Source organism: Scyliorhinus torazame, chromosome 9, assembly GCF_047496885.1.
Source record: "Scyliorhinus torazame isolate Kashiwa2021f chromosome 9, sScyTor2.1, whole genome shotgun sequence".
Taxonomy (NCBI): Eukaryota; Metazoa; Chordata; class Chondrichthyes; order Carcharhiniformes; family Scyliorhinidae; genus Scyliorhinus; species Scyliorhinus torazame.
Genome location: NC_092715.1, coordinates 80,442,561 through 80,464,371, shown reverse-complemented (window position 1 = coordinate 80,464,371; position 21,811 = coordinate 80,442,561). Strand labels below are relative to the sequence as shown.

The following is a 21,811-nucleotide window of genomic DNA, read 5'->3' as shown; positions in this document are numbered from 1 at the left end:
GCTGCTTAGTTCGGGAGTGAGACCTGGGACCTTAGAAACAGCGCGGGAGCTGCGAGGCAGAGGGGACCGTTTAAAAGGTCGCTGCCTGGGTGAGGTAAGTACTGATTAACTTACTTACCTTGCAGGTCAGCTGTTTAGTTCGGGAGTGAGAGCTGGGACCTTAGAAACAGCGCGGGAATTTGAAAAAGCGCGGGAGCTGCGAGGCAGAGGGGACCGTTTAAAAGGTCGCAGCCTGGGTGAGGTAAGTACTGATTAACAACTACCTTACCTTGCAGGTCAGCTGTTTAGTTCGGGAGTGAGAGCTGGGACCTTAGAAACAGCGCGGGAATTTGAAAAAGCGCGGGAGCTGAGATGCAGAGGGGACCATTTAAAAGGTCGCTGCCTGGGGTGAGGTAAGTACTGATTAACTTACTTACCTTGCAGGTCAGCTGTTTAGTTCGGGAGTGAGAGCTGGGACCTTAGAAACAACGCGGAAGCTGCGAGGCAGAGAGGACCGTTTAAAAGGTCGCTGCCTGGGTGAGGTAAGTACTGATTAACTTACTTGCCTTGCAGGTCAGCTGTTTAGTTCGGGAGTGAGAGCTGGGACCTTAGAAACAGTGCGGGAATTTGAAAAAGCGCGGGAGCTGCGAGGCAGAGGGGACCGTTTAAAAGGTCGCTGCCTGGGGTGAGGTAAGTACTGATTAATTTACTTACCTTGCAGGTCAGCTGTTTAGTTCGGGAGTGAGAGCTGGGACCTTAGAAACAGCGCGGGAATTTGAAAAAGCGCGGGAGCTGCGAGGCAGAGGGGACCGTTTAAAAGGTCGCAGCCTGGGTGAGGTAAGTACTGATTAACAACTTACTTACCTTGCAGGTCAGCTGTTTAGTTCGGGAGTGAGAGCAAGGACCTTAGAAACAGCGTGGGAATTTGAAAAAGCGCGGGAGCTGCGATGCAGAGGGGACCGTTTAAAAGGTCGCTGCCTGGGGTGAGGTAAGTACTGATTAACTTACTTACCTTGCAGGTCAGCTGTTTAGTTCGGGAGTGAGAGCTGGGACCTTAGAAACAACGCGGGAGCTGCGAGGCAGAGAGGACCATTTAAAAGGTCGCTGCCTGGGTGAGGTAAGTACTGATTAACTTACTTGCCTTGCAGGTCAGCTGTTTAGTTCGGGAGTGAGAGCTGGCACCTTAGAAACAGTGCGGGAATTTAAAAAAGCGCGGGAGCTGCGAGGCAGAGGGGACCGTTTAAAAGGTCGCTGCCTGGGTGAGGTAAGTACTGATTAACAACTTACTTACCTTGCAGGTCAGCTGTTTAGTTCGGGAGTGAGAGCTGGGACTTTAGAAACAGCGCGGGAGCTGCGAGGCAGAGGGGACCGTTTAAAAGGTCGCTGCCTGGGGTGAGGTAAGGACTGATTAACTTACTTACCTTGCAGATCAGCTGTTTAGTTCGGGAGTGAGAGCTGGGACCTTAGAAACAGCGCAGGAGCTGCGAGGCAGAGGGGACCGTTTAAAAGGTCGCTGCCTGGGTGAGGTAGGTACTGATTAACTTACTTACCTTGCAGGTCAGCTGTTTAGTTCAGGAGTGAGAGCTGGGACCTTAGAAACAGTGCGGGAATTTGAAAGCGCGGGAGCTGCGAGGCAGAGGGGACCGTTTAAAAGGTCGCTGCCTGGGGTGAGGTAAGTACTGATTAATTTACTTACCTTGCAGGTCAGCTGTTTAGTTCGGGAGTGAGAGCTGGGACCTTAGAAACAGCGCGGGAGCTGCGAGGCAGAGGGGACCGTTTAAAAGGTCGCTGTCTGGGTGAGGTAAGTACAGATTAACTTACTTACCTTGCAGGTCAGCTGTTTAGTTCGGGAGTGAGAGCTGGGACCTTGGAAACAGTGCGGGAATTTGAAAAAGCGCGGGAGCTGCGACGCAGAGGGGACCGTTTAAAAGGTCGCTGCCTGGGTGAGGTAGGTACTGATTAACTTACTTACCTTGCAGGTCAGCTGTTTAGTTCGGGAGTGAGAGCTGGGACTTTAGAAACAGCGCGGGAGCTGCGAGGCAGAGGGGACCGTTTAAAAGGTCGCCGCCTGGGTGAGGTAAGTACTGATTAACTTACTTACCTTGCAGGTCAGCTGTTTAGTTCGGGAGTGAGAGCTTGGAGCTTAGAAACAGCGCGGGAATTTGAAAAATCGCTGGAGCTGCGAGGCAGAGGGGACCGTTTAAAAGGTCGCTGCCTGGGTGAGGTAGGTACTGATTAACTTACTTACCTTGCAGGTCAGCTGTTTAGTTCAGGAGTGAGGCCTGGGACCTTAGAAACAGTGCGGGAATTTGAAAAAGCGCGGGAGCTGCGAGGCAGAAGGGACCGTTTAAAAGGTCGCTGCCTGGGGTGAGGTAAGTACTGATTAATTTACTTACCTTGCAGGTCAGCTGTTTAGTTCGGGAGTGAGAGCTGGGACCTTAGAAACAGCGCGGGAGCTGCGAGGCAGAGGGGACCGTTTAAAAGGTCGCTGTCTGGGTGAGGTAAGTACTGATTAAATTACTTACCTTGCAGGTCAGCTGTTTAGTTCGGGAGTGAGAGCTGGGACCTTAGAAACAGCGCGGGAATTTGAAAAAGCGCGGGAGCTGCGAAGCAGAGGGGACCGTTTAAAAGGTCGCTGCCTGGGGTGAGGTAAGTACTGATTAACTTACTTACCTTGCAGATCAGCTGTTTAGTTCGGGAGTGAGAGCTGGGACCTTAGAAACAGCGCGGGAGCTGCGAGGCAGAGAGGACCGTTTAAAAGGTCGCTGCCTGGGGTGAGGTAAGTACTGATTAACTTACTTACCTTGCAGGTCAGCTGCTTAGTTCGGGAGTGAGACCTGGGACCTTAGAAACAGCGCGGGAGCTGCGAGGCAGAGGGGACCGTTTAAAAGGTCGCTGCCTGGGTGAGGTAAGTACTGATTAACTTACTTACCTTGCAGGTCAGCTGTTTAGTTCGGGAGTGAGAGCTGGGACCTTAGAAACAGCGCGGGAATTTGAAAAAGCGCGGGAGCTGCGAGGCAGAGGGGACCGTTTAAAAGGTCGCAGCCTGGGTGAGGTAAGTACTGATTAACAACTACCTTACCTTGCAGGTCAGCTGTTTAGTTCGGGAGTGAGAGCTGGGACCTTAGAAACAGCGCGGGAATTTGAAAAAGCGCGGGAGCTGAGATGCAGAGGGGACCATTTAAAAGGTCGCTGCCTGGGGTGAGGTAAGTACTGATTAACTTACTTACCTTGCAGGTCAGCTGTTTAGTTCGGGAGTGAGAGCTGGGACCTTAGAAACAACGCGGAAGCTGCGAGGCAGAGAGGACCGTTTAAAAGGTCGCTGCCTGGGTGAGGTAAGTACTGATTAACTTACTTGCCTTGCAGGTCAGCTGTTTAGTTCGGGAGTGAGAGCTGGGACCTTAGAAACAGTGCGGGAATTTGAAAAAGCGCGGGAGCTGCGAGGCAGAGGGGACCGTTTAAAAGGTCGCTGCCTGGGGTGAGGTAAGTACTGATTAATTTACTTACCTTGCAGGTCAGCTGTTTAGTTCGGGAGTGAGAGCTGGGACCTTAGAAACAGCGCGGGAGCTGCGAGGCAGAGGGGACCGTTTAAAAGGTCGCTGTCTGGGTGAGGTAAGTACTGATTAACTTACTTACCTTGCAGGTCAGCTGTTTAGTTCGGGAGTGAGAGCTGGGACCTTGGAAACAGTGCGGGAATTTGAAAAAGCGCGGGAGCTGCGAAGCAGAGGGGACCGTTTAAAAGGTCGCTGCCTGGGGTGAGGTAAGTACTGATTGACTTACTTACCTTGCAGGTCAGCTGTTTAGTTCGGGAGTGAGAGCTGGGACCTTAGAAACAGCGCGGGAGCTGCGAGGCAGATGGGACCGTTTAAAAGGTCGCTGTCTAGGTGAGGTAAGTACTGATTAACTTACTTACCTTGCAGGTCAGCTGTTTAGTTCGGGAGTGAGAGCTGGGACCTTAGAAACAGCGCGGGAGCTGCGAGGCAGAGGGGTCCGTTTAAAAGGTCGCTGCCTGGGGTGAGGTAAGTACTGATTAACTTACTTACCTTGCAGGTCATCTGTTTAGTTCAGGAGTGAGAGCTGGGACCTTAGAAACAGCGCGGGAGCTGCGAGGCAGAGGGGACCGTTTAAAAGGTCGCTGCCTGGGGTGAGGTAAGTACTGATTAACTTACTTACCTTGCAGGTCAGCTGTTTAGTTCGGGAGTGAGAGCTCGGACCTTAGAAACAGCGCGGGAATTTGAAAAAGCGCGGGTGCTGCGAGGCAGAGGGGACCGTTTAAAAGGTCGCAGCCTGGGTGAGGTAAGTACTGATTAACAACTTACTTACCTTGCAGGTCAGCTGTTTAGTTCGGGAGTGAGAGCTGGGACCTTAGAAACAGCGCGGGAATTTGAAAAAGCGCGGGAGCTGCGAGGCAGAGGGGACCGTTTAAAAGGTCGCTGCCTGGGGTGAGGTAAGTACTGATTAACTTACTTACCTTGCAGGTCAGCTGTTTAGTTCGGGAGTGAGAGCTGGGACCTTAGAAACAGCGCGGGAGCTGCGAGGCAGAGGGGACCGTTTAAAAGGTCGCTGTCTGGGTGAGGTAAGTACTGATTAACTTACTTACCTTGCAGGTCAGCTGTTTAGTTCGGGAGTGAGAGCTGGGACCTTAGAAACAGCGCGGGAGCTGCGAGGCAGAGGGGACCGTTTAAAAGGTCGCTGCCTGGGGTGAGGTAAGTACTGATTAACTTACTTACCTTGAGATCAGCTGTTTAGTTCGGGAGTGAGAGCTGGGACCTTAGAAACAGCGCAGGAGCTGCGAGGCAGAGGGGACCGGTTAAAAGGTCGCTGTCTGGGTGAGGTAAGTACTGATTAACTTAGTTATCTTGCAGGTCAGCTGTTTAGTTCGGGAGTGAGAGCTGGGACCTTAGAAACAACGCGGGAATCTGAAAAATCGCTGGAGCTGCGAGGCAGAGGGGACCGTTTAAAAGGTCGCTGCCTGGGTGAGGTAGGTACTGATTAACTTACTTACCTTGCAGGTCAGCTGTTTAGTTCAGGAGTGAGAGCTGGGACCTTAGAAACAGTGCGGGAATTTGAAAAAGCGCGGGAGCTGCGAGGCAGAGGGGACCGTTTAAAAGGTCGCTGCCTGGGGTGAGGTAAGTACTGATTAATTTACTTACCTTGCAGGTCAGCTGTTTAGTTCGGGAGTGAGAGCTGGGACCTTAGAAACAGCGCGGGAGCGGCGAGGCTGAGGGGACCGTTTAAAAGGTCGCTGTCTGGGTGAGGTAAGTACTGATTAACAACTTACTTACCTTGCAGGTCAGCTGTTTAGTTCGGGAGTGAGAGCTGGAACCTTGGAAACAGTGCGGGAATTTGAAAAAGCGCGGGAGCTGCGAAGCAGAGGGGACCGTTTAAAAGGTCGCTGCCTGGGGTGAGGTAAGTACTGATTGACTTACTTACCTTGCAGGTCAGCTGTTTAGTTCGGGAGTGAGAGCTGGGACCTTAGAAACAGCGCGGGAGCTGCGAGGCAGAGGGGACCGTTTAAAAGTTCGCTGTCTGGGTGAGGTAAGTACTGATTAACTTACTTACCTTGCAGGTCAGCTGTTTAGTTCGGGAGTGAGAGCTGGGACCTTAGAAACAGCGCGGGAGCTGCGAGGCAGAGGGGACCGTTTAAAAGGTCGCTGCCTGGGGTGAGGTAAGTACTGATTAACTTACTTACCTTGCAGGTCAGCTGTTTAGTTCGGGAGTGAGAGCTGGGACCTTAGAAACAGCGCGGGAGCTGCGAGGCAGAGGGGACCGTTTAAAAGGTCGCTGCCTGGGGTGAGGTAAGTACTGATTAACTTACTTACCTTGCAGGTCAGCTGTTTAGTTCGGGAGTGAGAGCTGGGACCTTAGAAACAGCGCGGGAGCTGCGAGGCAGAGGGGACCGTTTAAAAGGTCGCTGCCTGGGGTGAGGTAAGTACTGATTAACTTACTTACCTTGCAGGTCAGCTGTTTAGTTCGGGAGTGAGAGCTGGGACCTTAGAAACAGCGCGGGAGCTGCGAGGCAGAGGGGACCGTTTAAAAGGTCGCTGCCTGGGGTGAGGTAAGTACTGATTAACTTACTTACCTTGCAGGTCAGCTGTTTAGTTCGGGAGTGAGAGCTGGGACCTTAGAAACAGCGCGGGAATTTGAAAAAGCGCGGGAGCTGCGAGGCAGAGGGGACCGTTTAAAAGGTCGCTGCCTGGGTGAGGTAGGTACTGATTAACTTACTTACCTTGCAGGTCAGCTGTTTAGTTCGGGAGTGAGAGCTGGGACCTTAGAAACAGTGCGGGAATTTGAAAAAGCGCGGGAGCTGCGAGGCAGAGGGGACCGTTTAAAAGGTCGCTGCCTGGGGTGAGGTAAGTACTGATTAACTTACTTACCTTGCAGGTCAGCTGTTTAGTTCGGGAGTGAGAGCTGGGACCTTAGAAACAGCGCGGGAGCTGCGAGGCAGAGGGGACCGTTTAAAAGGTCGCTGTCTGGGTGAGGTAAGTACTGATTAACTTACTTACCTTGCAGGTCAGCTGTTTAGTTCGGGAGTGAGAGCTCGGACCTTAGAAACAGCGCGGGAATTTGAAAAAGCGCGGGAGCTGCGAGGCAGAGGGGACCGTTTAAAAGGTCGCAGCCTGGGTGAGGTAAGTACTGATTAACAACTTACTTACCTTGCAGGTCAGCTGTTTAGTTCGGGAGTGAGAGCTGGGACCTTAGAAACAGCGCGGGAATTTGAAAATGCGCGGGAGCTGCGAGGCAGAGGGGACCGTTTAAAAGGTCGCTGCCTGGGGTGAGGTAAGTACTGATTAACTTACTTACCTTGCAGGTCAGCTGTTTAGTTCGGGAGTGAGAGCTGGGACCTTAGAAACAGCGCGGGAGGTGCGAGGCAGAGGGGACCGTTTAAAAGGTCGCTGTCTGGGTGAGGTAAGTACTGATTAACAACTTATTTACCTTGCAGGCCAAGTCGATTTCAGCAGGAGCGGAGCAGGCTAGTCCATTTCAGCGGGGGCAGTGCGGAAGTGATTTCTGGGAGGTAAGTCTCTCCTTTAAATTTTTTTTTTAATTTTAGTGTTTAAGGTGGGAACAGGAAGTCGACCCACGGACTTCTGGGAAGACCCTCACCAATACATTCTGGTGGAGAGGAAACCCGAGACACTACACGTGTAGTGTCTCCCACCCGCCCTCCTCCTCTAACCTAATAATAAAACCCATTGGTGTGAGGTAAGTACCATATTTTATTATTGTTATTAATATTTTTTTTTATATAAAAAATTTAATTTAGTTGTTAGCCAGATCTTGGTAGAAAGTTAGAGGGATTGCAGGGAAGGGTGTGCAATGTTCCTCCTGCAGGATGTTTGAGGTGAGGGATGCCGTTAGTGTCCCTGCTGATTTTACCTGCAGGAAGTGCTGCCATCTCCAGCTCCTCCAAGACCGAGTTAGGGAACTGGAACTGGAGCTGGAGTTGGAAGAACTTCGGATCATTCGGGAGGCAGAGGGGGTCATAGATAGCAGCTTCAGGGAATTAGTTACACCAAAAATTGGAGATCGATGGGTAACTGTAAGAGGGACTGGGAAAAAACAGTCAGTGCAGGGATCCACTGCGGTCGTTCCCCTGAGAAACAAGTATACCGCTTTGGATACTTGTGGGGGGAACGACTTACCAGGGGTAAGCCATGGGGTACGGGCCTCTGGCACGGAGTCTGTCCCTGTTGCTCAGAAGGGAAGGGGGGAGAGGAGCAGAGCATTAGTAATTGGGGACTCGATAGTCAGGGGCACAGATAGGAGATTTTGTGGGAGCGTGAGAGACTCACGTTTGGTATGTTGCCTCCCAGGTGCAAGGGTACGTGATGTCTCGGATCGTGTTTTACGGGTCCTTAAGGGGGAGGGGGAGCAGCCCCAAGTCGTGGTCCACATTGGCACTAACGACATAGGTAGGAAAGGGGATAAGGATGTCAGGCAGGCTTTCAGGGAGCTAGGATGGAAGCTCAGAACTAGAACAAACAGAGTTGTTATCTCTGGGTTGTTGACGGTGCCACGTGATAGTGAGATGAGGAATAGGGAGAGAGAGCAATTAAACACGTGGCTACAGGGATGGTGCAGGCGGGAGGGATTCAGATTTCTGGATAACTGGGGCTCTTTCTGGGGAAGGTGGGACCTCTACAGACAGGATGGTCTACATCTGAACCTGCGGGGCACAAATATCCTGGGGGGGGAGATTTGTTAGTGCTCTTTGGGGGGGTTTAAACTAATGCAGCAGGGACATGGGAACCTGGATTGTAGTTTTAGGGTAAGGGAGAATGAGAGTATAGAGGTCAGGAGCTCAGATTTGACATCGCAGGAGGGGGCCAGTGTTCAGGTAGGTGGTTTGAAGTGTGTCTACTTCAATGCCAGGAGTATACGAAATAAGGTAGGGGAACTGGCAGCATGGGTTGGTACCTGGGACTTCGATGTTGTGGCCATTTCGGAGACATGGATAGAGCAGGGACAGGAATGGATGTTGCAGGTTCCGGGGTTTAGGTGTTTTAGTAAGCTCAGAGAAGGAGGCAAAAGAGGGGGAGGTGTGGCGCTGCTAGTCAAGAGCAGTATTACGGTGGCGGAGAGGATGCTAGATGGCGACTCATCTTCCGAGGTAGTATGGGCTGAGGTTAGAAACATGAAAGGAGAGGTCACACTGTTGGGAGTCTTCTATAGGCCTCCAAATAGTTCTAGGGATGTAGAGGAAAGGATGGCGAGGATGATCCTGGATAAGTGCGAAAGTAACAGGGTAGTTATTATGGGAGACTTTAACTTTCCAACTATTGACTGGAAAAGATATAGTTCGAGTACATTAGATGGGTCGTTTTTTGTACAGTGTGTGCAGGAGGGTTTCCTGACACAGTTTGTTGACAGGCCAACAAGAGGCGAGGCCACATTGGATTTGGTTTTGGGTAATGAACCAGGCCAGGTGTTGGATTTGGAGGTAGGTGAGCACTTTGGGGACAGTGACCACAATTCGGTGACGTTTACGTTAAGGATGGAAAGGGATAAGTATACACTGCAGGGCAAGAGTTATAGCTGGGGGAAGGGCAATTATGATGCCATTAGACGTGACTTGGGGGGATAAGGTGGAGAAGTAGGCTGCAAGTGTTGGACACACTGGATAAGTGGAGCTTGTTCAAGGATCAGCTACTGCGTGTTCTTGATAAGTATGTACCGGTCAGGCAGGGAGGAAGGTGCCGAGCGAGGGAACCGTGGTTTACCAAAGAAGTGGAATCGCTTGTTAAGAGGAAGAAGGAGGCCTATGTGAAGATGAGGTGTGAAGTTTCAGTTGGGGCGATGGATAGTTACAAGGTAGCGAGGAAGGATCTAAAGAGAGAGCTAAGACGAGCAAGGAGGGGACATGAGAAGTATTTGGCAGGAAGGATCAAGGAAAACCCAAAAGCTTTCTATAGGTATGTCAGGAATAAGCGAATGACTAGGGAAAGAGTAGGACCAGTCAAGGACAGGGATGGGAAGTTGTGTGTAGAGTCTGAAGAGATAGGCGAGATACTAAATGAATATTTTTCGTCAGTATTCACTCAGGAAAAAGATAATGTTGTGGAGGAGAATGCTGAGCTCCAGGTAAATAGATTAGATGGCATTGAGGTACGTAGGGAAGAGGTGTTGGCAATTCTGGACAGGCTGAAAATAGATAAGTCCCCGGGACCTGATGGGATTTATCCTAGGATTCTCTGGGAGGCCAGGGAAGAGATTGCTGGACCATTGGCTTTGATTTTTATGTCATCATTGGCTACAGGAATAGTGCCAGAGGACTGGAGGATAGCAAATGTGGTCCCTTTGTTCAAAAAGGGGAGCAGAGACAACCCCGGCAACTATAGACCGGTGAGCCTCACGTCTGTAGTGGGTAAAGTCTTGGAGGGGATTATAAGAGACAAGATTTATAATCATCTAGATCGGAATAATATGATCAGGGATAGTCAGCATGGCTTTGTGAAGGGTAGGTTATGCCTCACAAACCTTATCGAGTTCTTTGAGAAGGTGACTGAACAGGTAGACGAGGGTAGAGCAGTTGATGTGGTGTATATGGATTTCAGCAAAGCGTTTGATAAGGTTCCCCACGGTAGGCTATTGCAGAAAATACGGAGGCTGGGGATTGAGGGTGATTTAGAGATGTGGATCAGAAATTGGCTAGCTGAAAGAAGACAGAGGGTGGTGGTTGATGGGAAATGTTCAGAATGGAGTTCAGTCACAAGTGGAGTACCACAAGGATCTGTTCTGGGGCCGTTGCTGTTTTTCATTTTTATCAATGACCTAGAGGAAGGCGCAGAAGGGTGGGTGAGTAAATTTGCAGACGATACTAAAGTCGGTGGTGTTGTCGATAGTGTGGAAGGAAGTAGCAGGTTACAGAGGGATATAGATAAGCTGCAGAGCTGGGCTGAGAGGTGGCAAATGGAGTTTAATGTAGAGAAGTGTGAGGTGATTCACTTTGGAAGGAATAACAGGAATGTGGAATATTTGGCTAATGGAAAAGTTCTTGAAAGTGTGGATGAGCAGAGGGATCTAGGTGTCCATGTACATAGATCCCTGAAAGTTGCCACCCAGGATGATAGGGTTGCGAAGAAGGCCTATGGAGTGTTGGCCTTTATTGGTAGAGGGATTGAGTTCCGGAGTCAGGAGGTCATGTTGCAGCTGTACAGAACTCTGGTACGGCCGCATTTGGAGTATTGCGTACAGTTCTGGTCACCGCATTATAGGAAGGACGTGGAGGCTTTGGAGCGGGTGCAGAGGAGATTTACCAGGATGTTGCCTGGTATGGAGGGAAAATCTTATGAGGAAAGGCTGATGGACTTGAGGTTGTTTTCGTTGGAGAGAAGAAGGTTAAGAGGAAACTTAATAGAGGCATACAAAATGATTAGGGGGTTGGATAGGGTGGACAGTGAGAGCCTTCTCCCGCGGATGGAAATGGCTGGCACGAGGGGACATAACTTTAAACTGAGGGGTAATAGATATAGGACAGAGATCAGAGGTAGGTTCTTTACGCAAAGAGTAGTGAGGCCGTGGAATGCCCTACCTGCTACAGTAGTGAACTCGCCAACATTGAGGGCATTTAAAAGTTTATTGGATAAACATATGGATGATAATGGTATAGTGTAGGTTAGATGGCTTTTGTTTCGGTGCAACATCGTGGGCCGAAGGGCCTGTACTGCGCTGTATTGTTCTATGTTCTATGTTCTATCTACTGAATTTAGCTTCATACCGTCTAGAAAGTACCAGGATCTATCATTTTTTGATCCAAAATGGATAACTTCACATTTGCTTACATTGAAATCCATCTGCCAGTTTTGCCCGTTCACCTAGTCTATCAATATCCCGTTGTAATTTTATGCTGACATTTACACTGGCCGGAATTCTCCGGTCGTTGCGATTCACTTTTTCCGCTAGCAGTGCACCTCCGCATGGGGGTTTCGCAGCGGTGTGGGGTAATTACAATGGGAAATCCCATTGACAAATGGAGGGAAGATAGAATCCTGCTGCCAGCAAATGTCGCGCTGTCATAAAACACGCGGCTGGGGGTCCGGCGAATCCCACCAACTGTCTACAATGCCACCCAATTTTGTGTCATCAGTAAATTTGGATATGTGACATTCAATGCCATTATTCAAATCATTAATGAATAATTACTATTTATTCGAGTGAACAATTGACGCCCTAATGCTGACCCCTGTGGGACACCACTAGTCACATCCCGCCAATTTGAGTACCTACCCTTTATCCCTTCATTCTGTCACCTGCGACTCAACCAATTTCCCAGACATGCCAGTAATTGTTTCACCTGTTGTAATTTTATTTAGTTCCTGTCCCCATTCCACTATTAATGTCAAGAACAAAGAACAATACAGCAGAGGAACAGGCCCTTCGGCCCATCAAGCCTGTACCAGAATGATACCAACCTTTGCCAAAACCCTCAGCACTTCTTTGTGCCGTATCCCTCTATACCCATCCTATCCATGTGTTTGTCAAGATGCCTTTTGAATGCTGTTAATGTATCTGTTTCCACAACCTCCCCTGGCAAAGAGTTCCAGGCACTCACCAACCTCTGCATAAAATACCTGCCTCGCACATCTCCTCTAAACCTTGCCCCACAGACCTTAAACCTATGCCCCCTGGTGACTGACCCCTCCACCCTGGGAAAAGGTGCCTGCCCATCCACTCTATCCATGCCCCTTACAATCTTGTAGACCTCTATCAGTTTGCACCTCAACCTCCGTCTTTCTAATGAAAACAGTCCAAGTCTATTCAGCCTCTCCACAGAGCTAACACTCTCCAGACCAGGCAACATCCTGGTAAACGTCCTCTGCACCCTCTCCAAAGCCTCCACATCCTTCTGGTAATGTGGCAACTAGAATTGTGCACAATATTCCAAGTGCCATAAGGTTCTATACAACTGTAGCATGACTTGCCAGTTTTTATACTTGATGCCCCGTCCAATGAAGGCAAGCATTGCGTATGCTTTCTTGGCCACCTTATCCACTTGTGTTGCCACCGTCAAGGATCAGTGGACCTGCACGCCCAGATCTCTCTGACTTTCTATATTCCGAAGAGTTTTGCTATTTACGGTATATTTCCCTTCTATGTTAGATCTACCAAAATGCATTACCTCACATTTGTCCGGATCAAATTCCATTAGCCATTTCCCTGCCCAAGTCTTCAATGTATCTGTATCCTGCTGTATCTTCTCACAATCCTCAACACTATTTGCCACTCCACCAACCTCGGTGTGATCCGTGAACTTACTAATCAGACCAGCTACATTTTCCTCCAAATCGTTTATGTACACTACAAACAACAGAGGCCCCAGCACTGATCCCTGTGGAACACCACTAATCACAACCTTCCATTCAGAAAAACACCCTTCTATTGCTACCCTTTGCCTTTTGTTACCTAGCCAGTTCTGTGTCCATCTTACCACCTCATCTCTGATCCCGTGTGACTTCACCTTTTGTACCAGTATGCCATGAAGCACCTTGTCAAGTCTTTACTGAAGTCCATGTAAACAATATCCACCATCCTACCCCCATGAATCATCTTTGTCACCTCCTCAAAAAACTTGATCAAGTTAGTGAGGCAAGACCTTCTCAAAACCATGCTGTCTATCGCTTATGAGTCCATCTGTTCCCAAACGGGTATAAATCCTGTCCCTGAGAATTCTCTCCAATAATTTACCTACTATTGGCATGAGGCTCACCGACCTATAGTTTCCAGGGTGATCCCTGCTACCTTTCTTACACAGCGGTACCATATGAGCTATTCTCCAGTCACCTGTATCCAATGAGGATACAAAGATGTCAATCAAGGCCCCAGCAATTTTTTCCCATGCTTCCCTCAGTATTCTGGAGTAAATCCCATCTGGCCCAGGAGACGTATCTACCTTAATATCTTTTAAAAGACCCAATACCTCCTCCTTTTCGATGTTAACATGCCCCAGGCTGTCCACACACCTTACCCAAAAAACATCTTCCACAAAGTCCTTTTCTTTGGTGAACACTGATGCAAAGTACTCATTTAGTACCTCGCCCATTTGCTCTGGCTCAACACATAGATTCCCCCCACTGTCCTTAAGTGGTCCAATCCTTTCCCTGGCCACCCTCTTGCTTTTTACACATGAATAAAGCACTTTAGGATTCCCCTTAATCCGACTTGCCAAGGACTTTTCATCCCCCTCCTAGCCTCTCAATTTCACACTTCAGTACCTTCCTACTTTCTTTATGCTCCTCAAGGGTTTCGACTGTCCCCACCCTTCTAGACCATACAAAAGTCTCTTTTTTCTTTTTGATAAGGTTCACAATATCCCTCGTAATCCAAGGCTCTGTAAACTTCCCATATTTATCCTTCGTTCTCTCAGGAACGTGACTTTCCTGAATCCTAATCAATTGTCGCTTGAAATATCTCCCACACGTCCGATGTTGCAGTATTTAGAAAGTTTTTATTCTCCTCTACCATGAAAACAGAGGCAACATATTGGTTCAGTGCCTCTGCCATCTCTGTGTTCCTCATTATTTCCTCACCAGTACCGTGTTCTAAAGGACCAACATTTACATTAGCTATTCTCTTCCTCGTTATATACTTATAGAAACTTTTGGTGTCAGTGTTTACGTTTTCCCCTAGCTTCCTTTCGTAGTTTCCTTTTGTAGTTCAACTTAGCACTTTTGAGTTTATTGATAAGGGAATCAGGGGTTATGGGGAGAAGGCAGGAAAAATATCAGTCATGATTGAATGGCAGAGCAGACTCAGTGGGCCTAGTGGCCTAATTCTGCTTCTACGTCTTATGGTCTTATTTTATGAAGCCTTTTGCTGAACCTTAACGTTCTCCCAATCCTCTAGCTTACCACTAGCTTTTGCAGTATGGTATACCCTAGTTTTTGCCTTTATGTCCTCTTTGACTTCTTTTTTTAGTCATGGAACATTTTACTCCCTTTTACAATTCCTCTTTTTCTCAGAAGTATACAATAATTGAGAGGTAGTTAATATCTCCCTGAACATCTGCCATTGTTCCTCAACCACCCTACCCTCAATTATTTGTGCCCAGTCTCCTTGGGCCAAATCTTTCCTCAGGCCTGTATAATTTGGGAAGAAGCAGCACAACACTGAAACTCTCCAGGAAATGTTAATATATTTTAATCCTGCCCAAAACATTATCCCCTCCTCATGCTGTTGTGAAATAAGAAGAGTGGCATTTTGTGCTTTCTTCATAAATATCTACCTCCTGCTGCTCTCATGATGTATAACTGTTTGCAGCTTTGACATTTGTTAATTCTTGGATTAGGACCAACATCTGCCCCAGTCAACTCTGGCACATGTTGCCTGGCAACTAAACCCAACTTTAGACCAAAATGTCATTTATAATTCCATATTGAGGGAATCTATTAAATTGGAGATCCCCACGTCTTGTATCATATTTTTTGCATTAAATTTGCATGTCCTTTATCAACAGATGTCCTGAAATTCCTGGGGAGTTAGAATGCCTGTGGGACATTCGCTGGATGGTGAAGTATGCTGCTGACTCCACTAGAATTCATGGGGTGAGTTCACTGTTGTTCAACAAGCTGATGTAAAGCAGGTGGATACTGATCCATTGAATATGCTGTCGTCACATTAAGTTGCTGGAGGCTTTTAAATCCTGAAGCAAGCTTCCTCCATTCCAAGATATTTCTCTGATGCTACATGGGATTGCTACAGGTGGCAGTCAGGCAGAAATCCCAGGTGCAGGATGTAAATGACCATTTTTAGTTGTTTACACTGAAATCTATGGTGGAAGATTAGAAGAACCCATGCAGAATTTCAGGATGACACTTTTCAGGTTTTCAGGATTTGGTGACAACCCAGTAAAGCTGCGCTACGTGGATCAGTGGCCAACCTGCGGCTGGGCCAGGCAGTTGTAGCATGGCTGCAGCCTTTCAATTTAATGCTGTTTTCTCTCATGCCAGTTCTTCAACCAAACCCCTTTCCCCAAACACCACATAAGGAACAGGATCAGGCTGTGTACGAAACAACAGAAGAGATGTTGGTTCTCAGCAGATTTAACTGTCATGAGAAGACCACTTCAGCCTCAAGAGGCTGTTGCTCTAAACTTGCAACCACCTGCTCACAACACTGTGCCCTGAGATAAGGCACCAAGGTAGACAAAATGAAGGCACTCTTCGGCACCGCGAGGAAGCCTCCTAAAAAAGAGTACGGCCTAAATTTGAATGAGGTAATGATACTTGTATTAACTCTGTTGTCACTGACCTCTTGTCTTGAGTCATTTGGTTGGAGTTAAGGTTGTATTGTGAGACACAAGCCTGATATCCTCTCCTGGAAGGATTGAAGTAGGCAAAATAGCATGGCTTGTGAGGGGAAGAATAGCTAATGGATTTCAAATCCGGGGAGAATGTGTAATCTGCCCACAGGTTTCTCTGGCACCCAGAATGGTGGATTTGTACTGGGTGCTGTTCCAATTTGCACTCTTCTACTGAGTCCTCTGCCACCATTTTTCCTGGTGGTTGCATGTTTAAGTGTATGCACTTAAACATACAAGTAGCTCCCGGGTCAGGTTGTCTACATAATCTACATAACTGTGCAAATCTAATTTTATTCCTGACGTACACTTAAGACAATGGCACCGAAAATCCTAAGGACACCATCCCAGCTGCAGAGCCAGGATCATAATTGTCAGCCTTCTCCAGGTCTGGAATAAAATGGGTAGAATGACGATGGAAAATGAAAACTCGATTGATCCTTTCAAATTTTAATGCAATTATATTTGACAAGACACAAATATATGAACATACAAATTAGGAGCAGGAGTAGGCCACTCGGCCCCTCGAGCCAATAAGATCATGGCTGATCCCGTTGTAATCTCAAATCCACATTCGTCCCTATTTTTGCAATTTAATAATAAGAATCTTTATTGTCACAAGTAGGCTTACATTAACACTGCACTGACGTTACTGTGAAAAGCCCCTAGTCACCACATTCCGGCACCTGTTCGGGTTCACTGAGGAAGAATTCAGAATGTCAAAATTACCTAACAAACATGTCTTTCGGGACATGTGGGAGGAAACTGGAGCACCCGGAGGAAACCCACACAGACACAGTGAGAACATGCAGACTCCACACAGACAGTGACCCAGCAGGGAATCGATCCTGGGACCCTGGCGCTGTGAAGCCACAGTACTAACCACTGTGCTACCGTGCTGCCCTTTTCCTTTTCTAATTCAGCCTCTCATGTTGAATAAATATTTCCAGCACTATTATCATGGGAGTTTTATGTATGCCACCATTTACAAAGAACAAACAAAGAACAAAGAAATGTACAGCACAGGAAGAGGCCCCTCGGCCCTCCAAGCCCGTGCCGACCATGCTGCCCGACTAAACTACAATCTTCTACACTTCCTGGGTCCGTATCCCTCTATTCCCATCCTATTCATGTATTTGTCAAGATGCCCCTTAAATGTCACTATCGTCCCTGCTTCCACCACCTCCTCCGGTAGCGAGTTCCAGGCACCCACTACACTCTGTGTAAAAAACTTGCCTCGTACATCTACTCTAAACCTTGCCCCTCTCACCTTAAACCTATGCCCCCTAGTAATTGACCCCTCTACCCCGGGGAAAAGCCTCTGACTATCCACTCTGTCTATGCCCCTCATAATTTTGTAGACCTCTATCAGGTCGCCCCTCAACCTCCTTCGTTCCAGTGAGAACAAACCGAGTTTATTCAACCACTCCTCATAGCTAATGCCCTCCATACCAGGCAACATTCTGGTAAATCTCTTCTGCACCCTCCCTAAAGCCTCCACATCCTTCTGGTAGTGTGGCGACCAGAATTGAACACTATACTCCAAGTGTGGCCTAACTAAGGTTCTATACAGCTGCAACATGACTTGCCAATTCTTATACTCAATGCCCCGGCCAATGAAGGCAAGCATGTCGTATGCCTTCTTGACTACCTTCTCCACCTGTGTTGCCCCTTTCAGTGACCTGTGGACCTGTACTCCTAGATCTCTTTGACTTTCAATACTCTTGAGGGTTCTACCATTCACTGTATATTCCCTACCTGCATTAGACCTTCCAAAATGCATTACCTCACATTTGTCCGGATTAAACTCCATCTGCCATCTCTCCGCCCAAGTCTCCAAACAATCTAAATCCTGCTGTATCCTCTGACAGTCCTCATCGCGATCCGCAATTCCACCAACCTTTGTGTCGTCTGCAAACTTACTAATCAGACCAGTTACATTTTCCTCCAAATCATTTATATATACTACAAACAGCAAAAGTCCCAGCACTGATCCCTGTGAAACACCACTGGTCACAGCCCTCCAATTAGAAAAGCATCCTTCCATTGCTACTCTCTGTCTTCTATGACCCAGCCAGTTCTGTATCCACCTTGCCAGCTCACCCCTGATCCCGTGTGACTTCACCTTTTGTACTAGTCTACCATGAGGGACCTTGTCAAAGGCCTTACTGAAGTCCATATAGACAACATTCACTGCCCTACCTGCATCAATCATCTTAGTGACATCCTCGAAAAACTCTATCAAGTTAGTGAGACACGACCTCCCCTTCACAAAACCATGCTGCCTCTCACTAATACGTCCATTTGCTTCCAAATGGGAGTAGATCCTGTCTCGAAGAATTCTTTCCAGTAATTTTCCTACCACTGAAGTAAGGCTCACCGGCCTGTAGTTCCCTGGATTATCCTTGCTACCCTTCTTAAACAGAGGAACAACATTGGCTATTCTCCAGTCCTCCGGAACATCCCCTGAAGACAGTGAGGATCCAAAGATTTCTCTCAAGGCCTCAGCAATTTCCTCTCCAGCCTCCTTCAATATTCTGGGGTAGATCCCATCAGGCCCTGGGGACTTATCTACCTTAATATTTTTTAAGACACCCAACACCTTGTCTTTTTGGATCTCAATGTGACCCAGGCTATCTACACGCCCTTCTCCAGACTCAACATCTACCAATTTCTTCTCTTTGGTGAATACTGATGCAAAGTATTCATTTAGTACCTCGCCCATTTCCTCTGGCTCCACACATAGATACCCTTGCCTATCCTTCAGTGGGCCAACCCTTTCCCTGGCTACCCTCTTGCGTTTTATGTACGTGTAAAAAGCCTTGGGATTTTCCTGAACACTATTTGCCAATGACTTTTCGTGACCCCTTCTTGCCCTCCTGACTCCTTGCTTAAGTTACTTCCTACTTTCCTTATATTCCACACAGGCTTCGTCTGTTCCCAGCCTTTTAGCCCTGACAAATGCCTCCTTTTTCTTTTTGACGAGGCCTACAATATCTCTCGTTCCCCAAGGTTCCTGAAAATTACCGTATTTATCCTTCTTCCTGACAGGAACATGCCAGTCCTGAATTCCTTTCAACTGACACTTGAAAGCCTCCCACATGTCAGATGTCGATTTGCCCTCAAACATCCGCCCCCAATCTATGTTCTTCAGTTCCCACCTAATATTGTTATAATTAGCCTTCCCCCAATTTAGCACATTCTTCCTAGGACCACTCTTATCCTTGTCCACCAGCACTTTAAAACTTACTGAATTGTGGTCACTGTTCCCGAAATGCTCCCCTACTGAAACATCTACCACCTGGCCGGGCTCATTCCCCAATACCAGGTCCAGTACCGCCCCTTCCCTAGTTGGACTGTCCACATATTGTTTTAAGAAGCCCTCCTGGATGCTCCTTACAAACTCCGCCCCGCCTAAGCCCCTGGCACTAAGTGAGTCCCAGTCAATATTGGGGAAGTTGAAGTCTCCCATCACCACAACCCTGTTGTTTTTACTCTTTTCCAAAATCTGTCTACCTATCTGCTCCTCTATCTCCCGCTGGCTGTTGGGAGGCCTGTGGTAAACCCCCAAACTGGACATGTCCTTGGGGCATGCAGAAGTCCACACCTTCCACATGTCATGCTAGGCTTGGGTGTTCTACTCAGTGTGTCAACAATAGGAGTTATATTTAAGAACTGTAAGCTTTGTTCACCTGCGAGTACTGTTTTGTACTTGCCTCCATCCTTGATTAATTCTTTGATCCTTTGGTCTTTTGGGCTTGTCCAGCAGATATTTTCGTGGGAGTAAATATGATCACCAACTCAACAATTCTGACTTCTAGTTCTGTTTGAAAAATCACAGCATATACTCTTTTCTCTGCATCGGCTGATATTGAGGTCTATAGATTCTGCAGGCTGTTGTCGAAATTACATGAACTCTAATCGGTGAATAAGGATGTTTAACCTGATTCTGAGCATGCAGTCCATAGCTTTAGTGGATCCTTTAACTCTTCTGTTAATCCTGAAATGTTCAGCCTGTGTGGACCTTCATTTCCAATTGCTAGGTGAATGTTTATAGCTTGCTTGTCTGGTTCAGACACACATGAGTCAAGACATCCTAGCTCTGTATGCTGTTTAAACACTTTGGGCAGAATTCTCCATTGGCTGACACCGAAATCGGAGAATAGGTTCCGGCGCCGAAACGTGGCGGATGCTGATTTGATGCCACATCGCAATTCTCCACCTTGTCCGGCAGCGGCGTCAATGTGATCCAGAACGCACATACAGTAAACACTATTTGCATATCATTAGGGGGCCTGACCTGGTACTCTCTGGGGCCTCCACGATTCTCCGCCTCCAATGGGCTGAATTCCAGATGGTGCGGTTCACTTGTGCTTTAACAAAATCGTGAAACTGGTGCCGGGACTGATGAGGGAGAGAGAGGAGTTAGTACATGGAGAGGCGCGATTGTGGCCTGTTGGGCCGGACACTAGCCGGGCTGGCTGGGGTGGGGGGGAGCTTCTAGAGCCGGATGGGAGGTGATGATGGAATGGTCCGGGAGGTCGAGGTGACCCCCCACAGAACTGGGGCGATGTTCAGGTATGACTGCCATTGCTGCGGCCTGCAAGGCAGTCATCTTGCTGTGCACCCCATCTCCAGCAAGCCCTGCAAGATACAAGACAAGACCAATGAGGAGACCACGGGCCGAGGGAATGGGGGTGCGGATGGAGTGGGGACGATGGTGGGGGTGGCGGTGTGGAGGGGGGGAATGAGTGGTATGGGGGTGGGGTGACAGTGAGGGTGGTATGTGGGTGGTTTGGGGATGAGGGTGGGATTGGCATGGCGTTGGTGTTGAGGGGGTGGGGAGCCGCTCCCAGCAGGATCTCCTTGCCCATGACGGACCTCCACCCCGATGACTTACTTTCCACCTTACATGGTCCACTTTCTGCCGACCATGCCCAGGACCATCTGCTCTGCCATGGTGAAGAGACGCATGTCCGGTGGTCGCCCTCCAGTTTCCTCCTGCTCTCGGCAGTTATGAGCGGCCTTCTCCTGGTGGGTGTGGTGTGGGGCGGGGGGGACAGAAAATGACAGCATTAGACAGTCAGACGCATGCAGCCCAGGAGGTGGGTAGCTGGTGGCCTCATTGGCCAGGACACCCGGCCATGGTGTCCAGTCTGGATGCGGGCATGTGATGCAAGGTGGGGGTGTGGCCACCCTCCATGTGGACGGAGGAATGGGTCAAGTTATGGGTGTGTGGGATGGGGGCAGGAGCATCGCTCCGAAAGCTAGTGACATTGAAACAAACCTGTTGGACCTTAACCTGGTGTTGTAAGACTTCTTACTGTTCAAGAACAGAAGCATGGCTGCACCACATGTTTTTAGCAAATGCTTCTTGCTCTCTGTTGAGCACAGTGGAATGCAGCTCTGCAGCAAACACTCAACACTAAGCTATAATCATGTTTGTGAAGTGGCAGCACCAAATTTGCCTGCTGCTTGCCTGCATTGGAACCAACATGAACATGTGTTTCCTCCCGATGGTGCAAATCAATTTTTAGCCAATTTGCTTTTTCATGTTACATCTAGTTTTCATACAGGCCTGGGTAGAGATTTTGCACATATTAAATGACACAATGTAATATATAGTGATTACAACATGGAAACAATCTAAGCAATAATATTTGGCGGGATTCTCCGTTAGTCAACTGAAATCGGGGCGTGCAATTGGGCGGAGAATAGCTTCCGATGCCAAAGACGCGGCAGTGGTTTGACGCAAAACCGTGATGTTCCGTCACCTCGAAAATGGTGTCAAAGTACGCGCGCCACGCGTACTTTAAACACCATTTGCATATTATTAGTGGCCCACCCGCAATTCTCCACCTCCGACGGGCCGAGTTCCCGACGGTGCGGTCCACGTGTGCTATCGGAAATCACGATCTTGGCGTGGCGGCTGTTGAGAGGGAGAGAGTGCGTATGGACAGTGTCCAACACCGCCATACTTTGCCGACAGTCGTGCCGCTGGCTGAGGGGCTTCTGCCAGGGCTGGGGGAGAAC

At 48.4% G+C, this 21,811-nt stretch overlaps 1 long non-coding RNA gene across 3 annotated transcripts in view; it reads left to right on the top strand.

Moving 5' to 3' along the window:
• The first annotated feature begins 1,425 nt into the window (after positions 1–1,425).
• Positions 1,426–21,811, top strand: part of LOC140429348 (uncharacterized) — a 75,897-nt gene continuing 55,511 nt past the window's right edge. Inside the window, exons 1-2 of one of the 3 annotated variants that reach the window (XR_011949050.1) lie at positions 1,426–1,505; positions 14,936–15,023. This is a non-coding gene — a long non-coding RNA (uncharacterized lncRNA). Of the gene's footprint in view, positions 1,506–6,530; positions 6,609–6,776; positions 6,889–14,935; positions 15,024–21,811 lie in introns of those variants that run through there. The other 2 variants (XR_011949049.1, XR_011949048.1) reach the window with 2 other exon arrangements.